This window comes from Odocoileus virginianus, chromosome 32, assembly GCF_023699985.2.
Source record: "Odocoileus virginianus isolate 20LAN1187 ecotype Illinois chromosome 32, Ovbor_1.2, whole genome shotgun sequence".
NCBI classification, from domain to species: domain Eukaryota; kingdom Metazoa; phylum Chordata; class Mammalia; order Artiodactyla; family Cervidae; genus Odocoileus; species Odocoileus virginianus.
The window spans coordinates 38,923,782-38,945,268 of record NC_069705.1 but is presented as its reverse complement, the minus strand read 5'-3'; the positions used below and the strand labels follow the sequence as shown (position 1 = coordinate 38,945,268).

Below are 21,487 nucleotides of genomic sequence, written 5' to 3'. Positions count from 1 at the left end.
ATGGAGGAGGGAGTCTCTTTGTCCACTGGCTCCTGCTCCAGTGGCATCTTCCCATGCAGGGAGGCTGGCCTGGAGTTTCTCTGAGAGATGATGCACACCTCATGTGACTTGTGAAACACACCCCTGGGAATGAAACTCCCATGGCTTCAGAGCACTGCTTAGTAGGACTGGCTTAGGAATGTCCAGGAGATGAGTGATTCAAAGACCATGGTTGGCACACACTCCATTAGACACAAGATAAAGAAAGAGAGAAAATCATCGCCACGTAGTTCAAAATATTCCCTGAAACTCATGTTTGAAAATTAGTTGTCTATTTTTAATTTAACTTCAAATCATACTGTTCATATATAATTTCTAGTTATTGTTGCCCTTGGACTATTCAATACAGTCAAATTAAACATTCAGAGTTGGAGTCCAATCACTGCAAACCCTCAAGTGCAGTGAGAATTCAGATCCTGAAAAAAAGAGCAGAGTGTGGGCTTCTATGGCAGTAACATCCACTGCAGGTGAGCACCTTGAGTGGGCAGGAGATATTTAGTTCTGATATGACAGTTCACCTAAACCAATATCCTAGAGTAGTTATTCTAAAGTGAGTATTTCTGATCTTAAGATTTAACCGTTTGTCTTCATTTCCCAGCTTAGAGGGGGATGTACAGGTAGCATTCTTTTTTTTTTTTTTTTTTTATCAATTGCCTTCCTTTTTTTCTGAGCTTCATGGAGTTATAACTGACTTTCCCAGTGAGTTTATACTTTCAAACGTTTTCCTTTTATGCACAGCATCCTTTCATTTCTTCTTGAAGACCTCCCTTAACAGTTTTGGAAGGACCAGTCTTAGCAGTGATGAAGGTCTTCAGCTTTTGCTTTGGACCAACTGCTGGAAAATTTGGACCAGTTGCTTTCAAGCACTGATACAACTCATTTAAATGGGATCTCCTTTTGTGGTTTCCTGTTTCATTTCTGTCTCTCCAAATCTCCTGCTTTCCCTACCATTTGGACCACTGTTTTACCAAACTATCTTTTTTGATCTCATTTCACTCATGGCTTTTCCCGTAAATTGTAGTCATTTTCTTTTTCTTTTTTTTTTTTAATATATGTTTATAGATTGCAAACTCTATGAAGACAAGGGCATTGCACACAGACTAGAAAATGTACATAAAAAACTCAAATAGGAAGAATAAATCAGTGATCATGGTCTAGGCAGATGGTTTCTCCAGACAGATAAGAAAACAGAACTAATCTGAACTACATTAGCTACTCATCTGAGTGGTCAAAGAAGGGTTTGTCTGACTCCATAGCTCTTACTCTTCGAGCTGTGACATGAAATTTTTTCTCTTTTTACTCTATTGTTTAAAAATATTTTTACATTTAGAGTCTAGATTTATGTTAAAGCCAAACATTATTAGAAAAGAATAATTGAATATCACTCAGCCATACAAAGGAATGAATTTGAGTCAGTTGAATTGAAGTAGATGAACCTAGAGCCTATTATACAGAGTAAAGTAAGTCAGAAAAAAAAACAGATATTGTATATTAATATATATATGTTATAGAAAAAATCTAGAAAAATGATACTGATGAACCTATTTGCAGGGCAAGAATGGAGATGCAGACATAGACAATGGACATGGGGACATGGGCGGGGTGGGAGGAGGAGAGGCTGAGATGAATTGAGACAGTAGCATTGACATACAGACGCTACTGTGTGTAAGATACATAGCCAGCGGGAATCTGGGCTACAGTGCAGGGATCTCAGCCTGGTGCTCCATGACAGCCTGGGGAGGGGGGCAGTGGAGAGGGAGGCTCAAGAGGAAGGGAACAGGTATATATATGCACACACACACGCTTATGGCTGATTCACTTTGTCATATGGCAAGAACCAACACAACATTTAAAGCAATTATCCTCAAATTAACAACATAAATAAATGAACAACTGACAGGAAAAAAAAAATAGAAAAGAACAATTGGCAAGTACATGGATTTTGTTTCCAGTTATATTTACACAACAAATCCAAAAGTATTATTAATTGATGGGGCTTAATTACCTACTTTATATACTCTCTACTGATTATATACCAAAAAAAAAAAAAAATACAGCTTATTGAAAAATGGAGTGTGTCCCACAAGAGGTCAAGGTGAATAATTAAACTTTTATCCTCCAAAGAAACCAACACACAAGAGCCCATTTAGTTTACAAATTGTTGACATAGATCTCTTAATGGAGAGAAGTGCCTCTCAGAGAAGGACAGCAGTTGATAGAAACTATTGACAGTGATTGGATCTACTGTGAACCATTCCCTAAGATGCATACGAGCGTTTCCTGCCACACCTGGGTTTAAATAGAGCTCTTAAATACAGGTTCACATTCTGCAATGCTGGAGTGAAAACTTTACATTCCCTGCTATTTTAGTTAACAGCAAGATAAATATATTAGTTGGCCAGTATTTTATATAAACCTAGACATGGCAGGCCAATGAATGAATCAGGAACTGTGTTTGAGGGTATGAGGCTGTTTCTGTTGGTAAGTCTATGAAAGTGACAAATGAAAGTATTAGTTACTCAGTCCTGTCCGACTCTTTGTGACCCGGTGGATTGTAGCCTACCAAGCTCCTCCGTCAATGGAATGCTCCAGGCAAGAATACTGGAGTGGGTAGCCATTCCCTTCTCCAAGGGACCTTCCCAATCCAGGGATCAGACTCAGGTCACCTGCTAGGTCTATGGGGAGTGGCTTATTGGGAACTGTGATCACCTTTGCTTCCATTTTTTCCCCACTTGGATGTATGTTTTGTTCTTTTCACTCTAATGCCAACATTACAAAATCCTAGGATGAAACTTCCACTATTAAATTTATTCTGAGCTCTCAAACTGAAATGATATATTAATTCCTGAGATTATAATCAGCTAATATTCATTATCTTTCTTATGATTACTTACCACAGTCTACCTACTACAGTAATTCCTACAAGAAGATCCAACTAGATCATGGATTCCCTGAAGACAAATTAAGTCTCATTCCTTTCTGGACAGCCTGCTTGCCACAGGGACCCAGGACAGTAACCTAAAATAGAAGATGAAAATAATTCTTGCTGAAGCAAGAAAGGTGTAAGTGTAGGTCTGTGCGTGTGTGTGTTTCTTCTCTGAACTGCTTTGGATATCATGGGCTTGACTTAAAAAAATTACCTTGAGGGACACTCACAGGTAAGCCACTATTCTCCTATTCAGAACGATACATATTTTTATTCTTCTGGGACGCAGGCAAAAAGGCCTAGGTTAAATTTTACTTTCAAATTTCATGTTAAAAAACCAAGAGAAATGTGGTAACTTCCCTTTGCTGCTAATGAGAGTGTGGTAAATTGCCAACTTCCTCTTTTTGCCACAGATGGCTGGAAATTAAAAATTAAATATTAATTTTGGTCTCTGCCATTCTATTCATCTCCATTTATAGTTAATTAATTCATTCCTCCTGGCTTTCATTTTCAATTTCATTATATTATTCTGTATGTGTTTTGCTCAAACAAGGCAATGGGCGTAATTTGTAAACACAGGTTAGGGATAAATTCATAAACAAAAGAACAGTAATAGAGCTCTGAATCCATTTCACACATAATGGCACCAAAAGCTTGCATGGATGTCTGACTGCTGTGTTCATCTTATACTGTAGCTCCCCCAGAAAAGATACAGTACTTGAACATGTGCTGAATGAAGTGGCTGTAAGTTTGAATTTTTACACAAGACAACTCCGTCATCAAACCATCATGTACTGAGAGGCTCCTGTGGGACTAACAAAAGGAAGGGCAAGGTCTTCCCTGAAGAAAAGCCTCCTCTCTGGTGAAGAAACAGCTCATTTCCAGCAAACCTGTGACCCTAGGTCCCCCGTGGGGGCTGTACCTTGGGACCCTGGGGGCTGGGGGTCAGTGGGTAATCACTTGAACCTTCAGTCGCCCCATAACCTCCCATCCCTCAAGACACCAACTGCTTCATACTCCTCTCTTTACTTCCATCTTCTTCTTAAGCATGCCTAATTTTGCCTCTCATTTATATGATATTTTGTAATTCACAGATTTATTCAACTCATATTCTATTTGTACTCCCGGACTCTACCTATCAATAAAGATGTTATTCCAAGAAACTCAAGGATGTGTCCATAATTGTAAATGCTTCAATATGCCTTGCAGGGTAGCGATACAACACCACATGTGGGTTTGAAAAGGATAGATTCTCTTAGGGGCTAATGAATAGACTCAGGCATGTTTGTGAGGAAGTGATTCGAATGAAAAGTGTCATCTGCCTTGTTTGGCCTCTTCACAGTGGTACTGAGATGGCTCTTCCCAGCTGGGTTCTAATTATCACTAATTGAACGTGCTGATATTGGTGTAAAAGATGTGTCCCCGAAATATTACATGAGTGTATTATAGTCACAATGCTTTGAAGGGAAGGTGGCTTCCCATCTCTGAGACATTCTCTGTTTACTGAGGTCTGGCCTAACCTTGATCACCTTCCCAGTGCTCCCATTAGCTTTAATGAAAGGAACACACAATACAGGAACAGTGAGTGGATGGGGAATTCGTGTCATAATATGCAGTTGATTGCAAACCACAGGTTCCACTGCTTTTAAACTGCCTCCTAGAAGCGTGGGCTTTACAGCAATTAGAAGATGACAAGAAGAAAAATAATAATATCATGCAACACCTGGGCTATAAGATGTCTCTTCCAGATGTACACAGCAGTATGTGGGCAACACAGAGAAACACAAGGCTCTGCTCTACCCATTTAAACATGCCACCTCTGTCCCTTGCCGGGCTTATAACTGTGGTCGGAGTGGAGTGCACAGACACAGGTGAAATCTCTGTAATTTATATCATGCTTTAGGTCAGGAAATGCAGGACATCCTCTCTTGCAGCAGACTGCAATATGTTCTCATGTATTTTGAATATTGTATCAGAGGTGCCAGGCAAGTATTATTTTATTTTGATTGCTACTAAAGACATGATGGAAATGTTGATGAAAAGTTAAGGAGGTGTCAGCCCGCCTGCAGAGACCAAAGGGAGAGAGAAAGAAAGCAGAAAATGTGGCTGTTAATCTGCTTTAAACTCACAGGATGTGGTGTGTGTTGTGGATGGCTGTCTGCATCCCCCCCCAGAATCTGTACGTTGAAGCCTGATCCCCAATGGGGTGATCTGAGGAGGCGGGATTTTTGGGGTGCAATAAGGTTTGGATGAGGTGGTGAGGGTGGGGCCCTGTGATGGGATTAGTGTCTTTGTGAGAACAGGAAGAGACTAGAACTTTCCCCCAACCCGCTCTGGTGCCTAGGTGAGGACACAAGGAGAAGACAGTCACCACGCCCCGGGAAGAGGACTCTCACCAGGATCTGAGTGGGCTGGCACATTGACCATGGACGTCCCAGGCTCAGAGCTGTGAGCAGTAAATTTCTGTGGCTTGTAAACCAGTAAGCTTATAGCACTTTATCTTAGGAGAGCAAGCTGACTAAGGTAGTGTGGAAAAGCACCTCAATTTTAGAGGCTGTTTGAATTGCAGGCAGTCAATGGATAAACCCAGTAAACGGGATGTTCCAAAAGGACCACTTGCTCTAACAGTGTGGCTGTATCCTCAGCCACCACAGCTGGGGTGAAAATACAAGAACTAGGAAAAGGACTTCACGGGGCTCTTTCACTGTTGGCACAGACGTGTCTACGTTCTTTCAACCCCCAAGCTCATCAAGCTTGCATCTATTCCCAGAGAGTGGCTTTTCTCTGTTTCCCTCTTTCTACATTTTTTAAATATAAAATCAACCCCATCATTGTTCAGTGCTTTACAGACTATAAAGCATTTTCCAATATATCACTTAATCATCGTTGTTCAGTTGCTAAGTCATGTCCAACCCTATGAACTGCAGCTGTGTTGGTTGGAGCGAGCGTCTCTATAAACCCTTTCCTGTGTTCGGCTGCAGGCAGGCTTTTCAGGCTGAACCCCCATATCCCTGAAATTCCCACAGGGTTTCCCACTAAAGAGTACATCCTCCCATCATCTGGGTCCACACCACTACCCGCACCTGGGGGCCCCATAAACTACCGTCTGCAGACGATGGCTTTCCCACAGTCAGAAATGCACGTCCCGTTGGTTTACTTCAACACTGGCTACTTGGGTAGCATGTGCCAAAATGCCAGGAGACCACCAGTAGAAAATTGGGGTGGAAGTTATGCTGGACACGCCACATACTGGAGGTCCATGGAATCCACAAAGCTTTCCCCAGTAGAGAAAATATAACTTTGTTTACTTAGGTCTTTTCAAGCTCTCTTCACAACATATGGCACATTTTGCATTTTAAATTTGATAAATGAGACCAGTGATGTCCCCCTCTGATTGCTTTTTAATGATCTGTCATGTCATTTCTCTCTCTGATTCTAAGAGTCCCCTGAAGAAAGACTATTATGTAGTTCATTCATGTGCTTGATAAACATGCAATGGGGAACTCTGACCCTACAGCCCACACACTTGGCAAAGACAGTAAGAGGAGTAGTTAGAACCTCCTTCCTCAGTGGGTCATCAGCACGCCTACCAAGAATATTTGATTTTGTCTGATAGGCTTCCTGTAGTGTAAAGCTAAGTAGAGTGAACCGCAACCTGGGCTAAACTTCAAGCTGTCAGATTTACAACCTGGACCTGCCTTCATGATGTAGGATGCTGTGTGATTTATGGTATCTTTTGTTTCCTCATCTGCAGATGGGGATCATAATTGCACATACAGCAAGGGTAGCTGGTAGAATTAAGTGTTTACAACCATGGTTGGTGCACAGAATCCATGTCTAGGACTTAACTACTGTTGTTATTATTACTATGATTAAATACCCCATGAGGAGAGAAGTTCTGATTCACCATGAATGACATGCATTATCTAGATCTGGAATATCCGTGAGAAGGTTACCCGTCATTAAGAAGCACTACTTTTTTTTTTTCATTTATTTTTATTAGTGGGAGGCTAATTAGTTCACAATATTGTAGTGGTTTTTGTCATACATTGACATGAATCAGCCATGGATTTACATGCATTCCCCATCTAAGAAGCACTACTTTTAAGAAAGATCCTTCTGAAGTAAGTGGGCAAGATGTTGCCTGGAAAGGCCAGATGCCAGGAGACAAGGCAGGGCCTCTGAGGATGGAGAGCAGGAGGATTGGGCACATGCAAAGGATGCTTCCCCACCTTCAAGTGGGAGATGCTGATGGTAGAAAACTGGAGAAAGAGATGAAGGAAGGGGCAGCCAAGGAACCACTGTGATGACAGCAAGGTCGGTAACCACCACGATCACAGCATCGCCCCCCAACCCTGGGTCATGGGCAGGGCTTCGCCATGACCATCCTCCCTGCCACAGAGCCACAACAACCTCGAAACTTCCACCCTGTAGAAAAAGAAACAGCCTCATCAACCCAGGAAGATAACCCGATAAAACGGTGGAGCTGGGATTCCAGCCCAGGCTGCGGACTTCTTCCTCTTGGAATGTCCAGTAATTCAGAAGGTCTCCAGTATCTCCTGTTTCACCCCACACTTAAGATAACCTCACCTGTCAGCAAACCTTCACCTGTATATTAAGCCATCTGTGAAAACAGGCTTATGGAGCTACCTGCCCTAACCTTGGACCAGAAAACTGCCCACAAGCCTGCAATGGCCCTTGTTAATGGTGAGGTCATTTTTATTTCTGACTTTGCTTTTCTTCCATGGATTCCTTTTATCACAATGTTCTCAGACAGCGGTCCTCCTCAGGTCATGGTACTGACTCTGAGAGATGTGTTTTCATCACAAGTTCAAGATGACGGGCCACTGCTACCATAGAGTCTTCCCTTAGGGAACCTCTGAGTCATCTCTTGGGACATTCAATTGTAGCTTGGGAGTGCAGAGCAGTCACGGAAAATTCTGGTCCAAAGACTATCAAGCCTCACTTGTAAAACCTGATCTATGCAGTGAAACGATACTTAAAATCAGTGGCAAACTTCACGTCAAATGTCAGATTGATGTTCTTACTAAAATTTCACACTTGTTCCCAATGTACTGAGCTAAATTCCAATCCACTGCCAAAGGCTACAAATCAGTAGCTGTTTTCCAATTTGGGATGTCTAATTTCAACGGTTAGTGCCTTTGGTTTTAAGTTGATAAAGCTAGATAGAGATGCACTAATATCTGTTTCTAGAATGGAATACAACATTAAATAATGACTGTGTGTTTTTTTTTTTCGAATCCTAACACTCTTAAATATAATATTATAATTTTTCAACTAGGTACATCAAGGGAAAAAATATTATAGTCAAGTATAATATTTTGACTTTTTCTTTTTAGTTAAAGAAAAAAAAAAATATATATATATATAACTAGAGCTTGATTTGAACAGACTGCCAGTTTTCCAAAAAATCAATGTGTTTTCTTGGTTCTGACCTCAGCATCTACCTTATGTGCACTCACATATGCAGCACTCTTGCCTGGAAATTCCCATGGCTGGAGGGGCCTGGTGGGCTGCCATCTATGGGGTCGCACAGAGTCAGACACAACTGAAGCGACTTAGCAGCAGCAGCATCATCACATATGCAAATGTCCGTGCATGTGTCGGAGCACACAAACCAGGGGGAAGAGAGGAAATGAAAGAGAAAGCTTGAATTGATGTTTGCAAAATCAATACCTGATTTCAGGCTTTGATCCAACTCATGGTAACTCTACGAAGCTATACAAACTGCAAACTAGAATCTGGTGGTAATGGGAGAGAAGTGGGTGATCCAGATACAGAAATGATAACTGATGTCACCCTGCTGCTCTGACCATGCTTTTCTTACTGTGCTCATGTTCTCAGCTTTCAAAACAGTGTGACCCTTATGTTACTCAGGTGTGACTGGTTGACAAAAACCACGCTGTAGATTCTGGGCCGCTCGGAACTTCAGGGTACGGAGTGATGGATGTCAGTGGAGACCGGCTGGCCTGTCCCACTGCTGGTGGTGAGTTAGAAGGTCCCAAAGAAGCACTGATGGGCTTTAAATTAACATCCCATTTTAGACTTCAAGATATCCCCTGCCATGTGAAAGGCACATTTGCTGAGAATAAATGATTTTTCCTGCAGATGTATCTGTTTCCAGTCATTAGGATGACATTACACTTTTTTTAAAAAACAGAAATTAAATATAGGGCTTCCCTGGTGGCTCAGATAGTAAAGAATCCACCTGCAGTGTGGGAGACCTGGGTTTGATCCTTGGGTTGGGAAGATCCCCTGGAGGAGGGAATGGCTACTCACTCCGGTATTCTGGCCTAAAGAATTCCATGGACTGTGTAGTCCAGGGGTCGCAAAGAGTTGGACACAACTGAGTGACTTTCACTTTCTTTCTTTCAAGTATAGGCATACCTCTTGCCTGGTCTATCATGTACACACACACACACACACACACACACACACACACTTTTGAATGGGATCAACTGCTTAAAAGTTGCCCAATGAAAAGCTAGAGAAAATGTACATACAATGTACTCACTTGCTCTTCCTCTGAATACCGGCAGTCTCCCTGTATGGATTGGTGGCCTCCTTCTAGTACATGAAACCTTCACAAAACTGATCTGTGGACACAAAGAAGCTCTGCGGGGGGTGTCAGGAATCTCACCCCAGCCTCTGGCAACTACTTCCTCCATGCAGAGGTTCACCCCTGCATCTGTCTCCATACTGAGGTTCACCCCTACGTCTATCTCCATGCTGAGGTTCACCCCCGCGTCTGTCTCCATGCTGACATTCACCCCTGCATCTCCTCCATGGTGAGGTCCACCCCTACATTTGTCTCCATGCCAAAGTTCACCCCTGCATCTGTCTCCATGCTGAGGTTAACCCCTACATCTGTCTCCATGCTGAGGTTCACCCCTGCATCTCCTCCATGCTGAGGTACACCCCTACATTTGTCTCCATGCCAAAGTTCACCCCTGCATCTGTCTTAACAGTGAGGTTCACCCCTGCATCTACCTCTATGCTGAGGTTCACTCCTGCATCTGTCTCCGGCCCCCAAATAAGTTTTTCTTATCCAATTCATTGTGCTTTCTTCCTTTGAACATCTCAAACCCAGTCTGAAAGAACTGCATGCTTTTCACTTTTTTCACCAACCCTAGCCTCAAGTTTCCCTCCTTATATTTCTACGCCTTCTTGAATGTCTGACTCCTTTCCTAGTCCATCTACAGGAGCCCCTCTACTATCCAGGATCACACTGCTGGGAGCTACGGCTGAAATGAGCAGGTCCCTCAGCTAGTTCTGGACCAACTGCCTTAGAAGATCTTTGGAAAGACTTTCCACCTTAAACCATGCTGGTGCTCTGTGATGGCGACAGGAAGGGGTGAGTAGGGAAGGCCCCCAAAACTGGCCCTGGTCTAGCAGAGAGCATCAGAGTTTCTTCACAAGGCATCCCCCTGTTTCTAGAAGTTGCATTCCCTGAAACTCTTCTAGAGCACTGATCAAAATGAAGATCCTCGAACACAGCCAGAAACCCCCAGACATTCCAGCCATGAGTCCTGGACATTTGAAATGTTGTGTTCCTTCATTGTGCTGAGTGAGTTTCTGCTGTACAGACAAGTGTACACACACACACACGCACACACACTAAGTTGCTTCAGTCGTGTCTGACTCTGTGCCACTTTATGGACCATAGCCCTCCAGGTTCCAGGGTCCTCTGTCCATGGGATTCTCCAGGCAAGTACTGGAATGGGAATCTTCTCAACCTGTCGGTTTGATCTCACAGGGATCAAGCCTGTGTCTCTAATATCTCCTGCATGGGCAGATGGGTTCTTTACCACTAGTGCCACCTGGGAAGCAGATACATAGATTCTGGGAAAGACTGAAAGCAGGAGGAGAAGGGGACAACAGAGGATGAGGTGACTGGATGGCATCACCAACTCAATGGACATGAGATTGAGTAAACTCCTGAAGATGGTAAAGTACAGGGAAGTCTGGCATGTTGCAGTCCACGGGGTCACAAAGAGTGGGACACGAATTAGTGGCGGAACTCCAGCACTAAATATATATAACCTATTCATTTATATATGTAAATGCATGTATTTTAAACATTTTGCACATCCCATGTTTAAAATGCCCCACACACTTTCTGTCCACACACTTTCTGTTCCCAGGGTCTTTGAAACACTCTTTGATGACCTCACGAGGTAACTGTTTCTCTTTCCTCAAACTCTGACTCCTCTCTTCACCTCCACTGCCGATTTGTTGTTTCATACACAGCCTGGTAATCATGATGGATACAGTTTATTCAGTATCTCCGTACCATGGACAGTGACAGATTTATGACCTATATTTTAATCTTTGCTCCGCAAGCTAAGTATCATTAACCTCATTTTACAGTTGGGAAACAAAAACTCTGGGAGTTTGAATAGCTAAGACAAATCACCCAGCTACACAGAAGAAAAAAACACATTTTAACCCATCATCACTCTGGCTCCAAGGCCAACTGATGACCAAGGCCTTTGCTGACACAGCAGAACAGGAGGCTTTGCAGATGGAGAAAAGGGATTGAGGGCAAGGCTAGAGGAAACAGCAAGTGAGGATCAAGTCACTTTCAGTCTAAGGTGCAAAATGGAATGCACACCTTGCCTGGACTCAGATCAGGCCAGTCTCTGTGATGTGTCAGAAAGCAGAGCTTTTTCCTAACCCACAGTCCCAGGTGTTAATCTACATCCCACCACAGACATGTGATTCATGGTCAAATATGCTTGGTGAATGCTACCTCCTCTAGATGATGTTAAGCAAGGTATTAAAAGACAGAATCTTTGGCAAATGAACCTAACTTTTCAACCCAATGTTCTCTAAAAGAGTTCAGAATGATTTCACTTTCAATTGCTGTTGTTGTTCACGCTCTAAGTCACTCTGACTCTGTGACCCCATGGGCTGGAGCACCAGAGGCCTCCCTGTCCCTCACCATCTCCAGGAGTCTGCCCAAGTTCATTTTCCATGCACACCTATCCATAGTCTGGAAGCATGCTAATACTGCTGAAAATGTGTGCCAGCCACTGAAATACTATATTTCTTTCTCTTCTGAACCCCACCCCTACCTCCACGCTGCAACTCCTAGCGGTCAACACCACAGCTGAGCTGGTTCAGCTAATTAACCTGAAATCTCCACAGAGTGGGTGGGGGGCAGGTACTGATATGAAGCCCAAACTGGAAACTCAGGGGTTAATTCAGTCTTTCCAGATAGGCCCCATTTTGCACCAGCAACCCCTTATAAAATTACAGGACATTTTTCAACAAAGACCAGAGAGCTTATATTATCATACTCTGCAATATAACTACTAAAATGTTTCCACTTTTCAAGAAAACTTGAAACTGTTATTAATACTTTTCCAACTCTACTGAGGAATACCTGACAAAATTGTATAAGTTTAACATGTGTAACATGATGATTTGATATACATATACATTAGGAAATACAGCATTTATCACAACCCAAGTAATTTACATATCCTATCATGTTACATAGCTGTGTGTGTGTGTGTGTGGTGAGAACTTTTAAGATCTATTCTCTTAGCAATGGAAATCAGTATGGAGTCTTCTCCAAAAATTAAAAATAAAACTAGAATAAGATCCAGCAATCCCAATTCTGGCTATAAAAGCAAAACAAGTTAAATCAGTATCTCAAAGAAATATCTGCAGTCGTGTGCTTGTTGTAACATTACTCACAACATCCAAGTTATAGAACCAAGCTAAGTGTCTATCTATGGATAAATGGGTAAATAAAATGTCATGCACACACACAGAGGAATATTATTCAGTCATAAAAGAAGAAAATCCTACCATCTGTGACAACATGATGAGCCTGGAGGTCGTTAGATGAAGTGAAATAAGTCAGAGAAAGACAAATACTCCACATCACTTACAAATAGAATCTAAATTAAAGAAAAAATATAGAACACAACACTGGAATGGTAGTTGCCAGGGGCTGGATGGTGGAGGAAATGGGGGGTCAAAGTATACAAATTTCCAGTTCTAAGATGGGTAAGTTCTGAGGATTCAATATTTCGTATTGTGACTATGGTTAATAACACTGTACTGTAATCTTGAATTTAACCTGATGTTATCACAGGTATTCATTGCCGACTCTCTGCCACACACAGGTGCTCTAGAGCCTCACCTCTTGGTCTGGTCCACAGAACAGGGCACCCACATCACCAGTGGACTTGCTTGAAAGGTAGAATCTCAGTGCCTTTCTCAGATCTCTTGAGTTGTAATCCAAAGGAAAAAAAGATCCCAGTGATTCCTACACACAATGCATTCGAGAAGCACTGGACTAGCATCTATCACAATTGTGGGTACATGTTATGTGCTTTAAAGAGTTTCCCAAATAGATGCATGTATACTTTGGTACAAATTCTATGGTTCTTGCATTATATTTTTCCTAAGTTGTCTACTTTTAATAATATAATGACCTGGGCATATATAGCATTTTGATTTAAAAAAAATAAATAAATGAATGGTGTATATGACAATATCCTCGAATACGAAATATGACTTACTGTTGCTCAACACATTTGCTAAAAAACAAACAGGGGTTCTAACTTTTCTTTCAAACAGTATTATGACTTCAGTTTTATTTTCACAGAGGTGCAGAACAAAGACAAGACACAGGTTTGAAAGGTTCACCATAGAATAAACAAGACGTTTATAATTAAAAAAAAAAAAAGGAAGGCTATTTTCTAAAAACAGCCCTTTAAAATTAAATACAGGTTAAAAACAAAAGTGTAGGGTTTTCAGAACAACATTTTAACTTGAAAATATGAGAATTCTGGAGTCTCTATGGCACTGTTTCTTAGAGCAATAAACACACCACCAGTTATAGAAATCACTGTATGTTGCAGGCCCTGGTCTGAGGGCTTTGCAAACAACCCCTCATTTGCTCTAATTTACAAGCCTCCGCGGTCCTGTCAGGGCCATTTCCATCTCTCAGATACCACTCTGGGACTTACAGCAGCCCGCTCTGCATCCTCAAGCTTACAAGTTGCAAAACCAAGGCCATATCCCTGGAGTGAGTGAGTAAGCTTCGCTTAGCTACTATCCCAAGCTGCCTGCTAAGGGCAAGAGGATGGGGAAACTAGAAGAAACAGGCCCTGCTGCCCCACCCAGATAAGAACGGCTCCCCAGGTGGTGGGCCTCGCTCTGAGGACACATAGAGACCGGCCTTCTGTCCTAGGAAAGGACCCCGCAGTGGGGGCAAGGCCCTGATCCTTGCAGGATGCAGCTTCCCTACCCAACCACAACAGAATTGCCTTAGGAGGTCTCCCAAGTTCCATCTACTCTAAAGCTCATAATTCACAAAAACAAAAACCTCCTGGTTTTTTAAAGAAAAGATGGACTCTAATTGCCATGAAATTAAAAGATGCTTGCTCCTTGGAAGAAAAGTTATGACCAACCTAGACAGCATATTAAAAAGCAGAGACATTACTTTGTTAACACAGGTCCATCTAGTCAAGGCTATGGTTTTTCCAGTGGTCATATATGGATGTGAGAGTGGGACTGTGAAGAAAGCTGAGTGCTGAAGAATTGATGCTTTTGAACTGTGTTGTTGGAGAAAGACTGTTGAGATTCCCTTAGACTGCAAGGAGATCCAACCAGCCCATCCTAAAGGAGATCAGTCCTGAATGATCATTGGAAGGACTGATGCTGAAGCTGAAACTCCAATACTTTGGCCACCTGATGTGAAGAACTAACTCATTGGAAAAGACTCTGATGCTGGGAAATATTGAAGGCGGGAGGAGAAGGGGATGACAAAGGACAAGATGGCTGGATGACATCAGCAACTCAAGAGACATGTGTTTGAGTAAACTCCGGGAGCTGGTGATGGACAGGGAGGCCTGGCATGCTGCAGTTCATGGGGTCACAAAGAGTCAGACATGACTGAACGACTGAACAGAACTGAACTGAGTTGTCTAAAGGGTTTCAAATCAGAACAACTTCAGGGCTTGGGCTTATTAAAGTCCACTGATGGGAAACGTTCATTGTTCCAGCCACTGCTCACAGACAGGACTCTCTGAGCTTGCCATGTGCCCACAGGATGGAACCTGAGCAATAAAGTGGCACATGCTTTGGAGATGCCTTAGAGTGCACAAAATTACCTTATTCTTCTAACCAGCACTCCACAAAAATTAGATGTTCAGAGTTGCAGAGAAGCGTTAAATGAAGACATCAAAATGTACAACTGGAAAACCATGACATACAAATTTGGCTGATTTGGGGAATAAAAGAAAGCTTATAACTATTATCTGAGAATGGATAAAACAGAATTTGCACCGCAGACTCTTAAAAGGAAGTGTGTTTTTAAAAACAAAATTTATTTAAAAGTGTTAATTTAATTGTAATTTTGCTTCCTGGACAAAAGACCACACACAAAGAGAGGGGTCAACTGCCAAAAAAAAAAAAAATAGAAAAAAAAAAACCCCACAATGACAACAACCAACAACCAACTAAACAAACAAAAGCCAACAACAAAAAAACAGGCATTTAGTGTTAATTTTTTTTCCTTTTTATTTTTCTTTCTCCATTTATTTTTATTAGGTATTTTGTGAAATGAATTTATATTCCTAAAGGGGAAAATTTTCCCATTGCCTGTAACACAGATAATTTATCCATACCAAGTAAGATTTATCACCTTATCTTACACATAATAACACAGAAAAAGAAGACTTTAAAAGGAGGGTCCTTGCGTCACCACTGGGGGTAATGGGGCCAGACTTGGCTTTGGAGTGCCTCAGGCTCCCCATGGTATCCAGTGAGGTCAGACAAAACAGCAGTCACTCTGGGACAATTCTGGAGTATAACATGCTTTTATTTTTAATAATAAAAAAATAAAATTATTCCTATTTACTTTTATTATCTTGACTTAAAGACCATATAGGAATATCATCTTGATGTATTTAAATAAGTGAAGAATTATGGTCTGGGACTATTTCTGTTTCAACTCCTGTTCTGCCACCTGGAATCTGTGAGGCTATGAGGCAAGACATTTAACCTTCTCTGAGTTCACTGTCTCACATAAGAAATGGAGAAAAAAATATCTCTAAGTCGTGGTGACTGCTTACACACTTGCCTGATACTTAGCAATACCTGGTGAATATTATTATTATTATTATTATTATTATTATTCAGTATAAGTTGTTTTTAGAATAATGTGCTATTCAAAGAAATTTTTAGAGAATGATATTTTGAGTACAAGAGGGACTTAGGAAAAGGGTTATAATGACATCATGCTATTTATGGCCTCAGTGTGCAGAGGTTTCAGAAAAGTAGAAGTTCATAGACTGATACATACATACACACACATACAAGATATCTGTTTATGTTTTGCTTGCTCCATAGAAAATGCTTAAATGCAACATTACACTAGGTCTGTGTGATGTAATTATTATATTTAAATTTTAAATGGAAAACATAAAAAGAAAAGCAAGGCAATTATATCAGTTGGTGGTCATAGAACCATGCTCTATGGTCTCTTTCTCCTTCTACCTGAAAAATGCCACCTTTTCCCCCAAAACAATGCAACCAGACTGAACCACTAACAAAAGGGAGGTCCAGGTTATGGAAACAGAAAGATTAGAAACAGTCACAACTTGGAGGCCATGAAAGACACAGAATTCAATACCACACAGACCCCTAGACTGAGTTCTGGGGCAGAAAAATTTCCATCAGTGAGTTAGTCTCAGTGTTAACTTCTTGGTTTCCATGACAATGCCACAGATGTATAAGATGTGACTGTTAGGGGAACCTGGGCTGGGTGATAAGCCAATGCTCTGAGCTGGTTTTGCAAATTCTTCATGAAATGATGTTAAAAGGAACAGTTAACAAACAAAATGAAGAGGGAGAGGCTGGGGCTTCCTTTCTATATAGGCAGCAGGTAAACCGAGGGGCTGATTTGGGGTGTTGATGGCTCTGTGTATGCTTCTATAATCCATCCTCATTAGAAATTAAATAGACACCAAGTCAATTATCAATTAAGTAACAAGCTGGATAAACACTGCAGGTGTTAATTGACCCTTCAAGGGTTCTTTGAAGCTCACTCAGCGTGGCCAGTTCCTTTGAAGTTCTGTTTTGGCTTCAGCAAATCGTTGATTAGAATGATTTAATGGTGAAGTTTTGCCTGGTTAATGGGAACAGAATAAAGTGTAGTTACAAAACTACTTTTTTTCCTCTAATATGTAATTTCGCACAGTCCGGACAAAGGGGTAGAGTCATGTTGCTTAGTGAATAACTAAACTTAAGCCTTAAAAAAAATCATATGTAACAGATTTTCTATTGACATAAGAAGTCAGGGTTACTCTGAGTGGGCTAGGAAGCATTCTTGAGTTTATGATCAGTGTGGTTTTCCAGGGAGAACAATGGTGTAAAGTTCTATGCCCTCCTGATGCTACTCCTCCTCATGTTTCACCACTTACATGTCACTTACATTCTTTTAATATCTGTTCAGCTCAGCAGCCTGGGTGTTCCACATGGAGGCTGGCTCCTGAACATACGTGCAAGAGACACAAACATCCGCTAAGGTGAAGATCAGGGTGCATTTAATGGGGCAAAGTGAGGGTGTTTGCCAGGCAGGGAGAAGGCCAGGCTGGTGGGCAGGGTGGGCCATGCTCTGAAAATCCTTGAATGATCTGTTAAGGCTTCAGTTGGGTTTTATTCCAATTGTCATGGCTCAGTCACTGAAGGTTTTTTAAGAAACTGATGCATTTAAGTAAGTCTGGAGGCACATCTTAAACACATTTGTGAGTTCTTGTTTTTCTTCCTTCTCTACCCCTAGACACACCCACCCAGTCTCGAAACAGGGTAGATAATTATGCCCAGATATGAGTGCATATTTTAAAGATATCAAACACTCTCTTCCTGGTCTTTTGTCAAGACTTTGTGATGTTCCAAATTCTTTTAACCACCATGTCTTAATTTAGAAGCCTTAGTAGCTTAACGCTGAAATAAAATCAATCTTTTTTTTTTTTCTCTCTTGATATTTCCAGAATTAGGAGTTAGATTGGATCACTTTAGAAATTAAGAAGGAATGGTTAACCTCACTGCTAACCACGTTTCTGACTGCAGGAAAAATTGTAATTACTGGACCACACTGCAAAGACAACTAGGACTGATGGCTCTCCCTTTAAAGAAGGTATTGAAGGTGTAAGAGGCTGACCTGTCTAAACTTAGAATCTAACTAGTTCAAAATGAACTGAGCCTCATCTGATGGACAGAGTGGCTTAGGCTGAAGCAAATGCTGCCCTCCTCTCCGCCCTCCCCCCCGACACACCACAATTAACATATGGACAATTTTGGAACTTTACATCATCCACCACTTTTAGACAGCCTCTGCTATAGCCATGGCAACCCTTACATAAAGCAGAGCTGAGTTGGTAACTTCACTCCAAATGAATTGAAAACAAGGCTAATCCTATTATTGTTTGTAACAATTTTCCAAGTAGCTTCTTCTCAGAGTGCCCTTGCCTGTATAGTCTCTCTTTTAAAAATAGATTATTGGAAAATTATATGTGTGTGTGCACTCTTTCTACACGCATAGCCATTAGCACGGTCCTGCTGTCATTGCCGTGTAACCTTGCGCCCGAGATGAAGTACACCCACCTACATGGCCACTTAGTATTTTTCTTGCAGTTCGGGGATGGGTAAATCTTTTAAATATACCAATTTAGAACCTGGCACATGGCAGAGGCTGTCACTCGAAAATTACAGTTAAATAATAGTCTTTTGAAGATGAATTCTATTATGCGTTTGTATAAATCTGGAAAGGTAACCCAGTGGCTCGGCTGTGTATTGTAACTGTGCCCACGTGTGTTTCAGTAGCGATTTCAGAAAACCATGTTTTCCTTTTCTGCCTCCACTGAAGAGCATTCCCTTGTAAAGTGGTCCTATGGCCATGTCAAGATATTCCTCTTTGTAATTGTGATGAACACTCAATGTCACCCCGAGAAGCGCTGCTGCCCCTGACTCTACGGATGCACTTGTGTGCTCAGATGCTTCTTCAGTGGCCCATCTCCCTTATGGTGGTGGCCTGCTCAAGGCTTTAGGACCCAAACCCAGGTGTCAGTCCTGAAACAGAGAAAAAGGAACCTCCCTGACAGGCCAATAGGCTCAGACCTGGACTGTTCCACTGGGGAGGGCAGTCTTAGAGTGAAAAGAAAACGTGGTTTGGGTTCAGAGGCTTTCAGACACAGCCTCGCCCCTCACCTGCTCCCTCAGCTTTGCCGTCTCCCATCCTTTGTGCCTCAGACTCTTCATCAGAAGCGTGCATGGATGCCAATAACTAGCCCACGGGGCTGTGTGCATGCCAACAGGACGATGCCAGTCATCTCGAGAAAGTCATTAGCAACACAGCTCCATACACGTCTGATGAGGACTATCAGAAGAGAGAAACCACGATGAACTAATAGGAAACCCAATTTATTAGACCAGAAGGCATGCAGGGCGCAAGTCCCATCCAGGGCTTTGTCAACAACTGCTCGGGTCCTACCCACTGCTGCTGGATTGCTGTTGAACGTGGTATCCTGGCGAACACCAAGAGGAGAAGTTCAGAGAGCTGGAAGCCATTTCAGTCTGAATCCAAGCACCAGGAAGACATGGGGCAATTCCTCCAATATTCCCTACATGATAAGGACTGTGAGCTGTCGTTGTCAGGCACCCAAGTGGCCGTGGCCCCACCCGGCAGTTCCTACAGATCACAATTTTAGCACATTCAAGAGCTCATCCACACACACTTTTCTGAGTCTGACACTGAAGGAGGAGGGGACCCGAGTCAGGGGAAGGACTGGTGGAGATAAAACAGAGGAGAGGATGCAAGAGAAATCAGCAGGGATGAGAAAAGAAGAAATGGGCAAAACCACGTCAAGTAAGATCAGCTCAGTCCTGCAGGCCACCTACGGAAGACAAATGAAATCGAGGGGTCTGCTTGCTCAGGGTGACTCATGCTGTGTGAAGGGCCGTGAGGCCTTCTGCAGACTCTGTGCCACCCTGCTTGGTATCTCTGCTCAGCATCCCTGTTTCTCTTTCACACTTGGACACGGACATTCACACTGTAGAGTTTCCTTTCTTGCATAAACGAAGTTTGTTTGGCAAAAGCCAACCTTGACTACGGATGCCATTAACACAACCATCATCCAACACGTCTCACTTTTTCCTCTCCCCACTCCCAACCTGACATCACATCCAGGAAATGCCTGAGATCTCTGGAATCTCTCACTAATAAGGCCTTTACGAGGAATGGCTGAATTTCTGAGAATGTGTCACCATATATTTTTGCACTGCAGTGGTTTTCTGAAAACTTAAACAAGGTGATTTTAGATCCAGGAAAGTGTTGCATCACTGAATCTCTTACACTGATGGACAGAGAAAGGCACTCAGTAGATGTTGAATGAATTAATTTAAAACCGTACAGCTCATTTAGTACAGCCTCTTTTTATATAAGCAGTTAAATGATTTGTTCAAGGTCACAGTGATGATTTGCAACAGAACTTGGAGCAGAATCCAGGACACTCAACTTCCAGCTTTGTATCAGGCTTCGTGAACTCAGATGTTACAAGAAGCTACACAGATAATAACATAATCAATCTTTGAGTCTTAAAACTTAAATTGTATAACATGAAATAAGCAAAAGGATAACCTTTTTCAATCTAAAAGTATTGCTCAGATGAATGAAACAGAAAACAAAGATCACAGAAGCAGTGGTTATTTTTCTCTTAATTGAAGTAACATTTAACATAAGGACAATAAAATTAATGAAAGGAAATAACAGTCTATAAATACAAATTCCCTGAGTTGAATGTTGAGTCTTGGAAAATAAAGTAAAATTCAGTGTTGATAATTGGTTTAAAAACAGGTGGTCTAACTTATGACATTTGTTTTGATATTTTTATCCTTCAGTCTCTGTACTAAAATGCAAACTTAAACCCATAGAGACATACGAAATCACTCATTTTATCCCCTCCACCAATGCATCAAGAGCCAGTATTCCCTCTATTCCAACTTATTTTGAATTCACAGTGGACTTTCCTTGTTGTTGAAGATTGAAATAGGTAGCAGTTGTAGTTCTTAAAATGCTAAGAAATTAAAACATTAAAGCAAGGCAAAAAAATCCAGCTCAACTCGTATCAAATGACTTAATTTGATATATATTTTAAATCTTTAAACATCTATTCTTCAGTTGTATCATGGACATAGCAAAGTCTGCTCGTGCAAGAAACACCATTAACTGGAGGCTGTAGTGGATTCGATTGGGTTTTCTCCTGTCATCACCAGCACACACACCAGAGAACTGATCAGATAACCAGCATTATGTATGCATCATATGAGCATTTACGGTTCCCTTGTGACCTGCACAGGTTGGTCATATGGTCTCCAGGGAGGAAAAGACGTATGTGATCACACATTTGCAGAACAGGCAACAGATGACTAGTACCATGACATTTTAAAATCACCAGCATCTAAAAATATTTGTTGACA

The 21,487-nt window shown here is 41.7% G+C and overlaps 1 protein-coding gene across 1 annotated transcript in view; it reads right to left on the bottom strand.

Annotated features, from left to right (window-relative positions):
* The window catches only part of CSMD1 (CUB and Sushi multiple domains 1), a 1,985,846-nt gene that overhangs the window by 956,504 nt on the left and 1,007,855 nt on the right, over nt 1–21,487 (bottom strand). The gene's annotated exons all lie outside the window — the stretch shown is intronic.